This window comes from Bufo gargarizans, chromosome 5 (genome assembly GCF_014858855.1).
Source record: "Bufo gargarizans isolate SCDJY-AF-19 chromosome 5, ASM1485885v1, whole genome shotgun sequence".
NCBI lineage: Eukaryota > Metazoa > Chordata > Amphibia > Anura > Bufonidae > Bufo > Bufo gargarizans.
The window spans coordinates 385,635,957-385,653,993 of record NC_058084.1 but is presented as its reverse complement, the minus strand read 5'-3'; positions in this window follow the sequence as shown (position 1 = coordinate 385,653,993).

The window sequence follows — 18,037 nt, the reverse complement described above, 5'->3', positions numbered from 1 at the left end:
CAATGGGTCCGTGAAAGAACACGGATGCACACAAGATTGGCATCCGTGATCCGTGGCCGTAGGTTGCTTTCATACAGACGGATCCGAAGATCCGTCTGCATAAAAGCTTTTTCTGATCTAAGTTTTCACTTCGTGAAAACTCATATCCGACAGTATATTCTAACACAGAAGCGTTCCCATGGTGATGGGGACGCTTCTAGTTAGAATACACTACAAACTTTGTACAAGACTGCCCCCTGCTGCCTGGCAGCACCCGATCTCTTACAGGGGTATATGATAGCACAATTAACCCATTCAGGTGCGGCACCTAATGGGGTTAATTGTACTATCATATTCCCCTGTAAGAGATCAGGGCTGCCAGGCCCCCCCCCCTCCCCAGTTTGAATATCGTTGGTGGCACAGTGTGCACCCCCCATCGGGCCCCCCCTTCCTCCCTCTAATGTTAGAAATCGTTGGTGGCACAGTGTGCGCCCACCATCGCCCCCCCCTCCCTCTAATGTTAGAAATCATTGGTGGCACAGTGTGCGCCCACCATCGCCCCCCTCCCTCCCTCTATTGTAATAAATCGTTGGTGGCACAGTATGCGCCCACCATCGCCCCCCCCCCTCCCTCCCTCTATTGTAATAAATCGTTGGTGGCAGTGTGCGGCCTCCCATTTCCCCCCCCCATCATTGGTGGCAGCGGACTTCCGATCGGAGTCCCAGTTTAATCGCTGGGGCTCCGATCGGTAACCATGGCAACCAGGAAGCTACTGCAGCCCTGGTTGCCATGGTTACTTAGCAATAGTACAATAGTAGAAGATTCATACTTACCTGCTTGCTGCTGCGATGTCTGTGACCGGCCGGGAGCTCCTCCTACTGGTAAGTGACAGTTCTTTAGCAATGCGCTGCACAGACCTGTCACTTACCAGTAGGTGGAGCTCCCGGCCGGACACAGACATCGCAGCAGCAAGCAGGTAACTATGAGTCTTCTACTATTGTACTATTGCTAAGTAACCATGGCAACCAGGACTGCAGTAGCGTCCTGGTTGCCATGGTTACCGATCGGAGCCCCAGCGATTTAACTGGGACTCCGATCGGAACTCCGCTGCCACCAATGATGGGGGGGGGGGGGAATGGGAGGCCTCACACTGCCACCAATGTTGTTACTGCTATAGAGGGAGGGGGGCCGATGGTGGGCGCACACTGTGCCACCAACGATTTATTACAATAGAGGGAGGGAGGGGGGCGATGGTGGGCACACACTGTGCCACCAACGATTTATTACAATAGAGGGAGGGAGGGGGGGCGATGGTGGGCGCACACTGTGCCACCAACGATTTATTACAATAGAGGGAGGGAGGGGGGGCGATGGTGGGCGCACACTGTGCCACCAATGATTTCTAACATTAGAGGGAGGAAGGGGGGACCCGATGGGGGCGCACACTGTGCCACCAACGATATTCAAACTGGGGAGGGGTCTGCCCCCTGCTGCCTGGCAGCCCTGATCTCTTACAGGGGAATATGATAGTACAATTAACCCCTTTAGGTGCCGCACCTGAAGGTGTTAATTGTGCTATCATATCCCCCTGTAAGAGATCGGGTGCTGCCAGGCAGCAGGGGGCAGTCTTGTACAAAGTTTGTAGTGTATTCTAACTAGAAGCGTCCCCATCACCATGGGAACGCCTGTGTTAGAATATACTGTCGGATATGAGTTTCACGAAGTAGCTCATATCCGACAGTATATTCTAACATAGAGGCGTTCCCATGGTGATGGGGACGCTTCAAGTTAAAATATACCATCGGATTGGAGAAAACTCCAATCCGATGGTATAAAAACTCCAGACTTTACATTGAAAGTCAATGGGGACGGATCCGTTTGAAATGGCACCATATTGTGTCAACATCAAACGGATCCGTCCCCATTGACTTGCATTGTAATTCAGGACGGATCCGTTTGGCTCCGCACGGCCAGGCGGACACCAAAACGACTTTTTTTTCATGTCCGTGGATCCTCCAAAAATCAAGGAAGACCCACGGACGAAAAAACGGTCACGGATCACGGACCCACGGACCCCGTTTTTGCGGACCGTGAAAAAAAACTGTCGTGTGCATGAGGCCTTAACTGCAGACTGTCCGCTTTAATTTGAGGGTATTTACATCCAAATCAGGTGAGCGGTGTAGGAATTACAACAGTTTGCATATGTGCCTCTCACTTGTTAAGGGACCAAAAGTAATGAATAAGGGACCAAAAGTAATCGAATATTTGTCATTTTTTCAATCTGAACACATGATTCCTCCCTGCTTCTTGCTTGTGGGCCAATTACGTCATTGGCTCACAAGCAAGAAGCAGGTAGGAATCATGTTTTCACTTCAGATGGAAAATATATATATATATATATATATATATATATATATATATATATATATATATATATATATTGTAGTAGAAAGCGGACAGCACATCCAGTAGAAAATCGTGGTTTATTGACCCATGTGGGACAGTGAGGCAACATTTCGGCTCGGACACAGAGCCTTTCTCAAGCTGTGTCCGAGCCGAAACTTTGCCTCACTGTCCCACATGGGTCAATAAACCACGATTTTCTACTGGATGTGCTGTCCGCTTTCTACTATTATTTAGGGGTAAGAGGTTACACCCTGGGACATAGCACCCGCTGTATTTTTGTGAATTGGTGCTGCCATTTTTTTCTTTTTATATATATACACAGTATATATTTATATATATATATATATATATATATAATAAATAAATAAATGACACTGCAGCACATCCGATGGTGAAGAAAAACGTCGCATAGGTGAATAAAGGGTCCCACTTTTTCTTCACCATCGGATGTGCTGCGGTGTCATTTATTTATTTTACATCATACACCTTGGTAAAGTGTTTTCATCGCTGGCACCCAATTACTGGTCACTCGGAGTGCTGAAAACACAGAAATATAGTGGCAAATCTGGGGGAGCTGCTCAACCCCTAACACTGTAGCGTGTTTTTCATTGGGGGAGCAGCCCCACCGCATGTGGACCGCAGCAAACGACTATCCCCAGCAACAGAAATTTTTTGCATACGGTGGAGGATGTCGGCGCGGTCCACATGCACCACAAAGGCATCCTACACAAAACGGAGCATTGTGCGGATGAAAATATAATCATATAAAATCACAGAAGAAATGCACCAAACGGATATGCCACTGACTATACTGGCTAGTCATAAATGCAGATATTAAAAGCTGAGACTTTTGCCAATATATTCCTGTCAGGAAGATATCGGAGCCCATCATGCACCACGTCACGGTTCTCAGCATGGCAAGGGGTCCTCCCACTAAGCTACCTATGGTGTGAACAAGGTCTGAAGGTGATGTAATCCAGCTCACAGCCAAGCTTCCACACAACCGCCTAGCAGGACAACTAGTGCAATGTGAACAAAGCCAGACTGTAAGCCACACCCATACCAGACCATGTGATGGAGGTTACCAGGTGCAAAGGAGAGTGTTTGAATGCCAGGTAAAGGCACATACACTACATATAAAACAAGACAAAAACACAGAAATATAGTGGCAAATCTGGGGGAGCTGCTCAACCCCTAACACTGTAGCGTGTTTTTCATTGGGGGAGCAGCCCCACCGCATGTGGACCGCAGCAAACGACTATCCCCAGCAAAAAAAATTTTGCATACGGTGGAGGATGTCGGCGCGGTCCACATGCACCACAAAGGCATCCTACACAAAACGGAGCATTGTGCGGATGAAAATATAATCATATAAATCACAGAAGAAATGCACCAAACGGATATGCCACTGACTATACTGGCTAGTCATAAATGCAGATATTAAAAGCTGAGACTTTTGCCAATATATTCATGTCAGGAAGATATCGGAGCCCATCATGCACCACGTCACGGTTCTCAGCATGGCAAGGGGTCCTACCACTAAGCTACCTATGGTGTGAACAAGGTCTGAAGGTGATGTAATCCAGCTCACAGCCAAGCTTCCACACAACCGCCTAGCAGGACAACTAGTGCAATGTGAACAAAGCCAGACTGTAAGCCACACCCATATCAGACCATGTGATGGAGGTTACCAGGTGCAAAGGAGAGTGTTTGAATGCCAGGTAAAGGAACATACACTACATATAAAACAAGACAAAAACACAGAAATATAGTGGCAAATCTGGGGGAGCTGCTCAACCCCTAACACTGTAGCGTGTTTTTCATTGGGGGAGCAGCCCCCCCGCATGTGGACCGCAGCAAACGACTATCCCCAGCAAAAAAAAAATTGCATACGGTGGAGGATGTCGGCGCGGTCCACATGCACCACAAAGGCATCCTACACAAAACGGAGCATTGTGCGGATGAAAATATAATCATATAAATCACAGAAGAAATGCACCAAACGGATATGCCACTGACTATACTGGCTAGTCATAAATGCAGATATTAAAAGCTGAGACTTTTGCCAATATATTCCTGTCAGGAAGATATCGGAGCCCATCATGCACCACGTCACGGTTCTCAGCATAGCAAGGGGTCCTACCACTAAGCTACCTATGGTGTGAACAAGGTCTGAAGGTGATGTAATCCAGCTCACAGCCAAGCTTCCACACAACCGCCTAGCAGGACAACTAGTGCAATGTGAACAAAGCCAGACTGTAAGCCACACCCATATCAGACCATGTGATGGAGGTTACCAGGTGCAAAAGAGAGTGTTTGAATGCCAGGTAAAGGCACATACACTACATATAAAACAAGACAAAAACACAGAAATATAGTGGCAAATCTGGGGGAGCTGCTCAACCCCTAACACTGTAGCGTGTTTTTCATTGGGGGAGCAGCCCCACCGCATGTGGACCGCAGCAAACGACTATCCCCAGCAAAAAAAAAATTTGCATACGGTGGAGGATGTCGGCGCGGTCCACATGCACCACAAAGGCATCCTACACAAAACGGAGCATTGTGCGGATGAAAATATAATCATATAAATCACAGAAGAAATGCACCAAACGGATATGCCACTGACTATACTGGCTAATCATAAATGCAGATATTAAAAGCTGAGACTTTTGCCAATATATTCCTGTCAGGAAGATATCGGAGCCCATCATGCACTCGGAGTGCTGCCCTGAACTTCTGCAACTATATATATATATATATCAGTTTTTCTGAATATTCATCATTTTTTTCCATCTGAAGTCATGATTCCTCCCTGCTTAAGTTGCTTGTGGGGCAATGACTTATTGGCCCAAAAGCAAGAAGCAGGGAGGAATCATGTGTTCAGATGGAAAAATGACGAATATTCGTAAAAAAGAATATATAGCACTATAGTCTATAGTGTTATATATTCGTTTTTGACCCACGCCTGTATTGAGAGCGTAATATTCGCATATTATGCGATCATTACGTAGCCGATTTCCGAGAAAAAAAAAAGTAGAATATAACGAATATACGAATTTGCGAATATTCTTCTAAATATTTGCAAAATATCACGGATTTGAATATGACCCCTGCTGCTCATCACTAATAACAACATCAATACAAAACAGTAGAATATTTAACAAGCACTCTCACATATGTAGCTGCATCAGTATTATGTTTATGATATAAAATATAGAGTAAAATTAAAAATTAAAAACAAAAAAGTAAAAACAAATTAACCACTACATGACCGCCGTACGCAGGATTGCGTCTTTGCGGCGGCCCTGTTATTCCGAGTGGACGCGCCGGGGCGTCATCTCGCGAGACGCGAGATTTCCTGTGAACGCGCGCACACAGGCGCGCGCGTTCACAGGAACCGGAGGTAAACTAGCTGATCTACAGCCTGCCAGCGGCGATTGTTCGCTGGCAGGCTGTAGATGCGATTTTTTTAACCCCCTAAAAGGTATATTAGACGCTGTTTTGATAACAGCATCTAATATACCTGCTACCTGGTCCTCTGGTGGTCCCTTTTGCTTGGATCGACCACCAGAGGACACAGGCAGCTCAGTAATAAGTAGCACCAAACACCACTACACTACACCCCCCCCGTCACTTATTAACTCTTATTAACCCCTGATCACCCCATATTAGATTCCCTGATTACCCCCCTGTCATTGATCACCCCCCTGTCATTGATCACCCCCCTGTAAGGCTCCATTCAGACGTCCATATGTGTTTTGCGGATCCGATCCATGGATCCGCGGATCCGCAAAACACATACGGACGTCTGAATGGAGCCTTACAGGGGAGTGATCAATGACATATAGCCCATATAGACTCCCTGATCACCCCCCTGTCATTGATCACCCCCCTGTAAGGCTGGCTCAATTCAGAGGTCCGTATGTGTTTTGCGGATCCACGGATCCATGGATCGGATCCGCAAAACACATACGGACGTCTGAATGGAGCCTTACAGGGGGGTGATCAATGACATATAGCCCATATAGACTCCCTGATCAACCCCCTGTCATTGATCACCCCCCTGTAAGGCTGGCTCCATTCAGAGGTCTGTATGTGTTTTGCGGATCCACGGATCCATGGATCGGATCCGGAAAACACATACGGACGTCTGAATGGAGCCTTACAGGGGGGTGATCAATGACAGGGGGGTGATCACCCCATATAGACTCCCTGATCACTTCCCTGTCATTGATCACCACCCTGTCATGTAAGGCTCCATTCAGACGTCCATATGTGTTTTGCGGATCCGATCCATAGATCCGTGGATCCGCAAAACACATACGGACCTCTGAATGGAGCCTTACAGGGGGGTGATCAATGACAGGGGGGTTATCAATGACAGCGTAGTGATCACCCCATATAGACTCCCTGATCACCCCCCTGTCATTGATCACCCCCCTGTAAGGCTCCATTCAGACATTTTTTTGGGCACAAGTTAGCGGAAATTGATTTTTTTTTGTTTTTTGTTTTTTCTTACAAAGTCTCATATTCCACTAACTTGTGACAAAAAAATAAAATCTCACATGAACTCACCATACCCCTCACGGAATCCAAATGCATAAAAATTTTTAGACATTTATATTCCAGACTTCTTCTCACGCTTTAGGGCCCCTAAAATGCCAGGGCAGTATAAATACCCCACATGTGACCCCATTTTGGAAAGAAGACACCCCAATGTATTTTGTGAGGGGCATGGCGAGTTCATGTAAAATTAAATTTTTGGTCACAAGTTAGCGGAAAGGGAGACTTTGTGAGAAAAAAACAAAAAAAAATCAATTTCCGCTAACTTGTGCCAAAAATAAAAAACTTCTATGAACTCGCCATGCCCCTCACAAAATACCTTGGGGTGTCTTCTTTCCAAAATGGGGTCATATGTGGGGTATTTATACTGCCCTGGCATTTTAGGGGCCCTAAAGCGTGAGAAGAAGTCTGGAATCCAAATGCCCTCCTAAAAGATACTCATTGGAATTTAGGCCCCTTTGCGCACCTAGGCTGCAAAAAAGTGTCACACATGTAGTATCGCCGTACTCAGGAGAAGTTGGGCAATGTGTTTTGGGGTGTCTTTTTACATATACCCATGCTGGGTGAGAGAAATATCTCTCTATAATGACAACTTTGTATAAAAAAATGGGAAAAGTTGACTTTTAGAGAGATATTTCTCTCACCCAGCATGGGTATATGTAAAAATACATACAAAAATACAACAGTAGTGGCTAGCATAATTCACTGAATGTCTATTATCCCAAAATAATGGAAATGAGGGTAAAATAAAATGTGATCATGGGTTATAGGAGTAAAATATTTAATGTGATCATAGGTAGTGATTGCCGAACATTGGCCGGGACGTTTCACGAACGCGAAGGTGCGTTTGTGATCAAATGTTCACGAACTGCACGTTCGCGGTGGACCCCATTCACTCTAACGGCAGGAGAACCTGAAAAACCTTCAGGTCATATTTGCAGCCACCAAATACTTACTAGAAGTTCACAAATAGTCCCACAACATGAACAGTGACATACCAGAGGGGAATCAATGTCAAACATTCCCACAAAAAATATGTATTTTAATCAGGGGCCATTTTTATGCGTCGTAAAGGGAAACTCTCAAAAGTGTGCCCTGCTGGAGCCTAGAAAAGTTTTATTTTAGGCCACAGGAGTACGGGCCCCAAAAATTAGGCATTCACCTGACAGAAAAGAACAAGTGATTATGTGGCTGGAGGTATACTAGACGGTCAGTGGATAACAATTTTACTGTAGGCCAGTGGAGTACAGGCCCCAAACAAAAATTAAGCATTCACCTGACAGAAAAGAACATGTGATTTGGTGGCTGGAGGCATATTAGACGGTCAGTGGATAACAGTTTTACTGTAGGCCAGTGGAGTACTGTAGGCCAGTGGCTGGAGGTATATTAGGCGCCGGCGGTCAGTGGATAACAATTTTACTGCAGACGAGTGGAGAACAGTCCCCAAACATTAGGCATTTACCGGACAGAAAAGAACAAGTGATTATGTGGCTGGAGGTATATTAGGCGGTCAGTGGATAACAATTTTACTGTAGGCCAGTGGAGTAGAGGCAAATGACTAAAATAAAGTGGCCTAAATCAGAGGAAATGCTCAAAAAACCAAAACACTGTAGCGTGTTTATAACCGGATGAGCAATTCCCCCGCAAATGATCCGTTGCTAGTGGCAATCCCCAGCAAAAATGTATACAATGGAGGATGATGGCAGCGGACCACATGCACCACAAAGGCATCCTACACAAGATGGAATAGTGTGTGGATGAAAATATACAAAGACATAAATCACTGCAAAAGGTGCACCACAATGATATGCAACTGACAATACTGGCTATTCCCTCAGGCTGATGTTAAAAACTGAGACTTAGCCAATGTATTCCAGTCAGGAACACAACGGAACCCTTTTGCACCACCGTCAAGGTATCTCAGTTTGGCATGGGTCCTACCACTAGACTACCTATGGTGTGTGAACACAGTCTGAAAGGTGCTAAGATCCAACTCAAAGCCAAGCTCCCACATACCTCCATATTGAGATCACTTATGCAGTGGGAGAAGGGAGAAGGCTGCAAGGCCCACCTATAAAAGGCCATGTGACACAGACTACCATGTGCAATATAATGTTACCAGCATTACGCAATGGCACATTCCATACATATAAAGAAAAATCACTAAAATAAAGTGGCCTAAATAGGAGAAAATGCTCAAAAACCCCAAACACTGTAGAGTGTTTGTAACCGGGGGAGCAATTCCTCTGCATGTTCTCAGCAATTATAAACACGCTACAATGTGGTGCACCTTTTAAAGTAATTTATGCAGTAGAGTAAAGGCCCCAAAAATTATGCATTCACCTGACAGAAAATAACAAGTGATTATGTGCCTGGAGGTATATTAGTCGGTCAGTGGATAACAATTTTACTGTAGGCCAGTGGAGTGCAGGGCCCAAACATTAGGCTATTACCAGACAGAAAAGAACAAGTGATTATGTGGCTGGAGGTATATTAGACGGTCAGAGGATAACAATTTACTGCAGGCCAGTGGAGTACAGGCCCCAAAAATTATGCATTCTACTGACAGAAAAGAACAAGTAATTATGTGGCTCCAGGTATATTAGGCGGTCAGTGGATAACAATTTACTGCAGGCCAGTGGAGTACAGGCCCCAAAAATTATGCATTCACCTGACAGAAAAGGTCTTTTATGCCGCTATACATAAATAAGACAAGGACCATTCTTTGTTCTGGGTGGTGGCGGATATGTGTGTGCTGGCATGAGGAAATTCAATAACACGTGGTCGTCAGAGGTGTTGAATTCCTCAGAGAATTATGCCTCATTCAATTTTAGAAATGTGAGGTAGTCCACACTGTCGTGACCTAGGCGAGTGCGCTCATTGGTCACGATATCCCCTGATGCGCTGAACGTCATTTCGGACAGGACACTCGATAAGGGGCAAGCCAAGAGGAGCAAATTGTGCCAGCTATGGACACAGGTCAAGCCTGCACACCCAGTAGTCCAGTGGTTCCTCTCTTCTCAGAGCATCCACTTCGGCCTTTAACACGATGTAGTCGGACACCTGTTGGTCTCAGCGTTTCCTGAGGCTGGATCCTGAGGCCAGCTATCGATGGGTTGGCTGCAAGAATGATCTCATATCCGAAGTGACCAACACATCTTCAAACCACTCTCTTCTTGCAGGCGTGGTAGGAATGATACCCGCACCTGTTTCGCTGTTGATGGAAATTCCTCTGCCAGTGCCCCGAAAAAGCAGAGTGCAGCATCTCTCGCAAAAAAGGCCTGAAAATGCTGCATTCTGACAGCCCTCTGTGATGCTGGTAACATGTCCGCCATTTTGTGTTTGTACCGGGGGTCTAAGTACTTTATGCTTTTTATACAGGGGTCCCTCTTCAAACACTGGAGCATGAATGCCCCAATTTGCACTAAATTGGAAGCGGTGGAGCACCCTGGCTCCTGCTCATCGCCCAGGAGAACATCCTCCGTCTACTCCCCCCAGCCACGGACAACACCAGAGATCTCTGAAAAGTTTAAAGTCCCTCTCAAAGCCTGCTCTTCTTGCTCCTCCACCTCCTCCCCGCAACCATCCTCCTCTGACTCATCTTTAGACTCCTGCTGACTTGTCTCAGATGAAGTAGCCCCTGCTGGGAATTCATTCAGCATTGCGACTTCCTCATCTTCCAGCACCCGCTACTCGACGGCTTGATCAATGACACGACACAATGCATGCTCCAGACAGAAGGAGTAAGGTACAATGTCACTGATGGTTCCCTGGCTGCAACTGACCAGTTTGGTGATCTCATCAAATGGCTGCAGAAGTCTGCATGTGTCGCGCATGAGCAGCCACTGGCGCGGTGAAAAGAAACCAAGCTCCCCAGAACCTGTCCTGCTGCAGACTTCGTACAGGTAGTCGTTAACGGCATGTTGCTATCAAGCATATACAAGGTGGAGTTCCAGCGCGTCAGGCTGTCACAAATCAGACGTCTGACGGGCAGGTGGTGTCGCCGCTAAACGTCAGCAAGACAAGCCATGGCCGTGTAAGATCTTCTAAAATGGCCAGAGATTTTCCTGGCCTGCCGCAAGACGTCCTGGACCCTGGGGTATTTGGCATCGAATCGCTGCACGACTAAGTTCAGAACGTGTGCCATGCATGGCACGTGTATCATTTTGCCCTGTTTCAGCGAGCTCAGCAGGTTGAAACCGTTTTCGCAAACCACTTTACCAACTGTCACATTGAGGGGTGTTAGCCACTGATCGGCCTGTGACCGCAGAGCTGAAAGCAGTGCAGGACCGGTGTGGCTCTTGGCTTCCAGGGACAACAGCCACAGCACAGCATGGCAACGTCTCACCTGGCACGTTGAATAGGTTCTGGGAGCTTGGGGGGTGCAGCGGAAGAGTCGGTAGCAGTGGAAAAGGAAGAGTCAGCCGAGGAGGAGACGGGGGATGGAGTAGGATAAGGAGAAGAAGAGGCAGGCCTGCATGCAATCCATGGCAGTAACACCAAATCCACACGGGTGCCACGGGTTACATGTTTGACGGCCGTCAGAAGGTTCACTCAGTGGGCAGTAAAAGTTATGTACCTTCCCTGCTGTGTTTGCTAGACTACGTGTCTGTGGTCAGATGTATCTTGGCACCGACACTGTGTGCCAGAGATATATTTAATTGCCGCTGAACGTGGCCATATAGCTCTTGGATGCCCTTCTGGGAGAAATATTTCCTTCCGGGGATCTTTCATTGCGGTGTGCCAATGGCCGCAAATTTTCTAAAGGCCACCGAGTCCACCAGTTTATATGGCAGTAGTTAAAGGGCTAGCAGTTCCGACAAGCTCGAACATTTGGGCCATGGAAGCCTTCCTTCTGCCAGATGAACGTGACAACGGCGTGGTGGAAGGTGGAGTGGAGAACAAATGGGAGGAGAGAGGAGAAGAGACAGGACGTGGCGCGCAGGTAGTGTGGATTTGTGGATTATAACGTTGTTGCTCCCACTTAGCTTGGTGATAGGAGTCCAGGTGCCTTCTTAAGGCGGTCGTCCCTAGGTGAGTGTTGGGATTACCGCGACTTATGCGTTGACAGCACAGGCTGCAGATGGCAACACTATTCTCAGCAGCTGACACGTTAAAAAAAAACACACTGCGGAGCCATGTGCCGGCGTCCTGTGACCGTGCATGGTGGATGGCTCGCTCCAGATACTTTTGCTGTCTGCTTTTTGCCTCCTGTGCACTGCGAGTTCTGCCTGCTTCTCCCCCTTCTCCTCCATATCTGCTGCCCCGTCTCTCCCTCTGAACTCCCCTCCTCTTCCTCTCTTGTGGGCACCCACATGACGTCCATCGACACATCTTCATCGTCACCTTCACCACCACTGACATTAGAGATCTCGGAGTAGGCAGCAACCACCCTCCTTGGGCTGATCTGGGTACTGTCGTCAGACTGTTGGGTGGTGGCAGTTGCTACCTCCTCTTCCTCATCCGATGCCAAGAATGGCTGCGCATCGGTAAGGTCTGTGAATAGATGGGAAAATAATTCCTCTGACTCGAGTGGAGGGGCTATGGTGGTGGTGGTGGGTGTGGTGTCTTTGCGGGTGCACACATCAGAGAGTCAGGAGGGTGCAGATACAGAGGATGAGGAGGGTGCAGAAGCGGAAGGCTGAGTGAGCCACTCAACCAACTCTGGTGCGTCCTTTGACATAATCGCACGCACCTTCTCCAACTTCCCACTTAGGCTCCAGCCTGGTGCACCTGCCTGACCCCTACAACCCCTGTGGAACGGCCTGCCTGTTCCTCTGCCTGTCAATTTCAAAATGACCCTGTGCCAAAGTCCCTAGAGAAGAGCAGTATGTGTGGAAGCAGGTATATCGCAGGCCTCAATCAGTATTTGGTGGAAGCTGGTACATAACCTTATTTTTTTCTTTGTTTATACATAAACTGGCAGAAGGATCCAGCTTTGCACGGGTATATTTCATCTATTTCATTTAATGTTTGTGTGTGTCGTTAAAAGATATTGACAGTATACCCCATAACCCCGCCCCTTTAAAAGTGAACTCCACAGTCCCCCACCCCTTAACACTGACCCCCCCCCACAGTGCCCCGCAACTTTAAAATGGGACCTCCACAGCATCCCATCCCCTTAACTTTGACCTTCACAGCAGCCCGCCCCTTTAACAGTGAGTTTCACAGCACCCCACTCTTTTGACAGTGACCTCCTCAGGGGCCCGCCCCCTAACAGTGACCTCCACAGTACCCCGCTGCCTAACATTGACCTCCACAGCAGTGGCCCCTTTAATAGTGGCCACTGCCCCCTTAACAGTGACCTCCATAGTGTCCGGCCCTTTAACTGTGACCTCCACAGTGGCCTGCCCCCTTAAGTGTCCATTCACACGTCCGTTTTTTCTTTCCTGATCTGTTCCGGTTTTTGCGGAACAGATCAGGACCAGATCAGGACCCATTCATTTTCAATGGGTCCTGGAAAAAATCGGACAGCACAATGTGTGCTGTCCGTTTCCGTTGTTCCATTCCGCATGTCCGTTTAAATATAAAACATGTCCTATTATGTTCCTGAAAAATCGGATCCTGGTACAATGCAAAGTCAATGGTTCCGCAAAAAACGGAAGACATTCGGATGTCATTCCGTATGTCTTCCATTTTTTGCGAAATCCGTTCCTGGAAACACATAGCAAATATTATTTATTTATTTTTATATTTTTTTTATTTATTTTTTTCAAAGAAATCCAAACAACTTTATTTGATTATTGAAATGTATACATGTTTCCGTTTTTTGCGGATCCGCAAAAAACGGATGACATACGGAAACATTTTCAGGAACAACGGATCCGCAAAAAACGGACCGAAATTCGGATTATAGAAAAATACTGACGTGTGAATGTAGCCTAACAGTAACATCCACAGTGAACGCCTCTTTAACAGTGACCTCCACAATCCCCGCCCTTTTAATAGTGACCTACACAGCGCCCTGCCCCTTTAATGCTAAGGCTACAAAACTACATGTGTAGCTCCACATTTTGTCTCAACAATTTTTATAATGATAGGCTATCGTGTAGCACTGAGACATGTGACATGCTGTGACTGTGACACGACACTTGCAAAAAATCCATCCAAGATGGATTTTCCTGCGATTGTCGCATCGCAGCATGTGGCAGTGCAACACCATAGACTATCATTATAAAATTTGTCACGCGACATTGGTGCGACATCAATGTCGTGCGACACATGTAGCAGTGTAGTTGTGCCCTATGTGTCGCCCGACTTATTATCGCGCGACACATGTCGTCGTGTAGCCCTAGCCTAAAGCTGACCTACAGCAGTGAAGAAAAATGGCTGGGTTGTTATGGAAACCTGATTAAAACTGTGTGTATGTAGAGACTAAGGGCCTGCAGGCTTCTATTGGCTGATAAGGGACATGTGACCGTGTGTATGGCAGTTGAGATATGAAGAGAAAGACTTGCAGGCTTGTATTGGATAATGCAGGTCATATTTGGGTAATATCTCAGAAATGGTACGTCCTAGAGAGCTGTGACCCCCACAAGATTTCTTTCCAGGTATCAAGGGATATGTATACCACGTTTCGTTGAAATCGATGGTTGTGTTTTTAAATAATCGCAGAACATACATACATACTAGTGTTGGTCGAGCACCAAAGTACTCGGGTGCTCCAGTAGAACACCTCGGGAGCAGCGAGCACAATGGAAGTCAATGGGTGAACCCGAGCATTAAACCAGGCACCTACTGCTCTGAAGAGGGGAGGTTCATTGTAAAAGGTCAGAAATTGATGGAAACACCACTAAAATGGTTCGGGAACAGCATGGGGAGGATGTCTGGATGCATCTTGGACTCCCAGGTCGCTGTTGGGTGCGATGTTGTCCGAGTAGTACGCCACTTTTACAGACTGACAATAATACGCACCAAACCGAATATAAAATCGATTTTAGAGTAAAAATTGTTAGGAAACATTCGTTCCTGTATATTTACTTGTATATAAGGTGCAAGTGCAGCCAAAAATTACAAGGAAGAGGCACTCCGATACAACCTGTATATCACATAAAGGAGGGCCTCATTCACATTGTGGTACAATTGTTTCAGGTAGTGGGACTCCTACACTCATAAAGCCTATGCACTAAGGGAAAGGACTGCCAAAGATTACAAGGAACCGGCACCCCAATACACCATTTATTACACATAAAGGAGGGCATCATACACACCCTTGAAAAATTATGATTGTTGGCCTGCTGGTGACCCTCAAAAACATTAGGCGCAAGGGCCTGCTAGTGACCCTCTAAAACATTAGGGGCGAGGGCCTGCTGCCGAGCTGACCATCTAAAAAAAATTGTGGACGAGGGCCTGCTGCCGAGCTGACCATCTAAAACATTTTGTGGGTGAGGGGCTGCTGCCGAGCTGACCATCTAAAACATTTTGTGGGCGAGGGCCTGCTGCCAAGCTGACCATCTAAAAAATTTTGTGGGTGAGGGCCTGCTGCCGTGCTGCCGATCTAAAACATTTTGTGGGCGAGGGCCTGCTGCCGAGCTGACCATCTAAAAAATTTGGTGGGCGAGGGCCTGCTGCCGAGCTGACCATCTAAAAAATTTGGTGGGCGAGGGCCTGCTGCCGAGCTGACCATCTAAAAATTTAGGGGTGAGGGTCTGCTGCTGAGCTGCCCTTTTAAAACATTATGGTTGAGGGCCTGCTGGTGACCCTCAAAAACATTATGGGTGAGAGCCTGCTGGTGACCTTCTGAAACATTATGGATGAGGGCTCCCTGCTGAGCTGACCCTCTAAAACGAGCGAGGGTCGCCTAATAATCATGTTGATATGATGGAGGAGGAGGACTAGAAATGGGAGATTTAACCATTTACCCTTTTTAGTGGTGTAAGGGGTGCATGGGAATACAGTATTCAATACACCATAAAAGCCACATTTAGAGTGCCTTTATGCTCAGCCGCTTTCCTCTGGTAGAGTAGAGAAGTCAGAGGCAATCTAGGCCTTGTTCATTTTTATAAGTCAACCGTCAGCATTTTCAGTTGACAGGTGGATGCGCTTATCAGTTATTATGCCCCCAGCAGCACTAAATGCAATCTCTGATAAAATTCTGGCGGCGGAGCAGGCCAGCACCTCCAAGGCATAGAGCGCCAGCTCATGCCACATGTCCAGCTTGGACACCCAATAGTTGTAAGGCACAGAGAGATCACTGAAGAAGCTGACACGGTCTACTACTGTATGTACTACTTCACCATCTTCCAAAAAATTTTCTTCCTTGTGACACTAGGCCACGCATCAGGTTGAGGGTGCTGGCAGGGTGTCATAAAACTGTCCCAGACCTTGGAGAGTGTTGCCCTGCCTCTGTTGAAACTGCTGTGTGTTCCCCTCGTCTCCCCTCCTCGGTTGGCCAAGAAACTACGTACTCTGCAGCCAGCTTTGTCAGCTTGAAATTTTTGGAGCAATTTTTCCACAAGGATCTTCTGGTATTGCACAAATTTGCTCGTCCTCACCACCACAGGAATGAGAGATGAGAAGTTGAACAACCAGTAATCGGTGTTGGCCAAAATGCATACAACGCGAGGGTCACAGGAATGGCAGCTTAACATAAAGTCAGCCATGTGTGCCAGAGTCCCAACAGACAAGACTTTGCTGTCCTCATCAAGAGAATGACTCTCAATCTCCTCATCATTTTCCTTCTCTTCTACTGATCCAAGTTGAACAAATGGAATAAAACTTTCATGGGTACTACCCTCTGTAGCGGAAGCAACAGTCTCCAGCTCCTCCTCATCATCCAATTTGCGCTAACGAGACGAACTGAGGGTGGTCTGGCTATAACCCTGTTTACTGTCTCCCCTATTTCCACCTCTTCCACATGCTTAATTGTGAGCAACAAGCGTTTGAGTAGACACAGAAGTGGGATGGTTACGCTGATAATAGCGTTAATACCGCTCACCATCTGTGTTGATTCCTCAAAGTTGAGTAAAACCTCACAGAGGTCAGACATTAATGCCCACTCGTCGCTTGTGAATAGCGGAAGCTGACTGGAAAGGCGACTACCATGTTGAAGCTGGTATTCCACTACTGCCCCCTGCTGCTCACAAAGCCTGGTCAACATGTGGAACGTGGAGTTCCAGCGCGTGCTCACGTCGCACAATAGTCGGTGAGCTGGCAATTGCAAGTGCTGCTGCAGCGTTGACAGACCGGGAGCAGTCGATGACTTGTAGAAATGGGCACACACGTGGCACACATTCACCAGTAGCTCAGGCAAATTAGGGTAGGTTTTGAGAAACCGCTGAACCACACGTGGGCTAGGCATGGGATGTGTGTGAGCTTGCCGAGCTCCAAAGCCGCCACCAGGTTACGGCTATTATCAGACACAACCATGCCTGGTTCTAGGTTGAGTGGCGAGAGCCACAGCTCAGTCTGTTCCCTTATCCCCTGCCACGGCTCTGCAGCGGTGTGCTGTATGTCACCTAAGCAGATCAGTTTAAGCACGGCCTGTTGCCGCTTCCCGACTGCAGTAATACACTGCTTCTAGCTACTGAATGATGTCTGACTGGTGCTGCAAGATGATAATCTAGAGGTGGAAGTGGAGGAGGAGGCGGAGGAGAAGAAGGGGGGGTTGCAGCTACTGGAAGCAGGGCCGCAATCCTTGGCGTCGGTAGCACCTGTGCAATCCCAGGATACGACTCGCTCCCGGCCTCCACAAAGTTCACCCAGTGTGCCGTCACGAAAATGTAGCGTCCCTGGCCAAAAGCACTTGTCCATGTGTCAGTCGTTATGTTGACCTTCCCAATAACTGCGTTGGTCAGGGCACGGGTGATGTTAAGGGACACATGCTGGTGTAAGGCTGGGACTGCACACTGTGAAAAATATTGGCGGCTGGAAACAAAGTACCGCATTTCCAGGGCCAGCAATTTGGAAAGATGCGTATTTAGTGCTATGGTCTGTGGGTGGGTGGCTGGGTATTTGTGCTTTCGTTCAAAGGCCTGGGGTATAGACATCAGTACGCTGCGCTGGGACACAGAAATGGATGTGCTAGCTTATGGTGCTTGCGAAGGTCTAGGTGCATGGCAGGAGGTATCCAGGCCTGCGCCTTTGACAA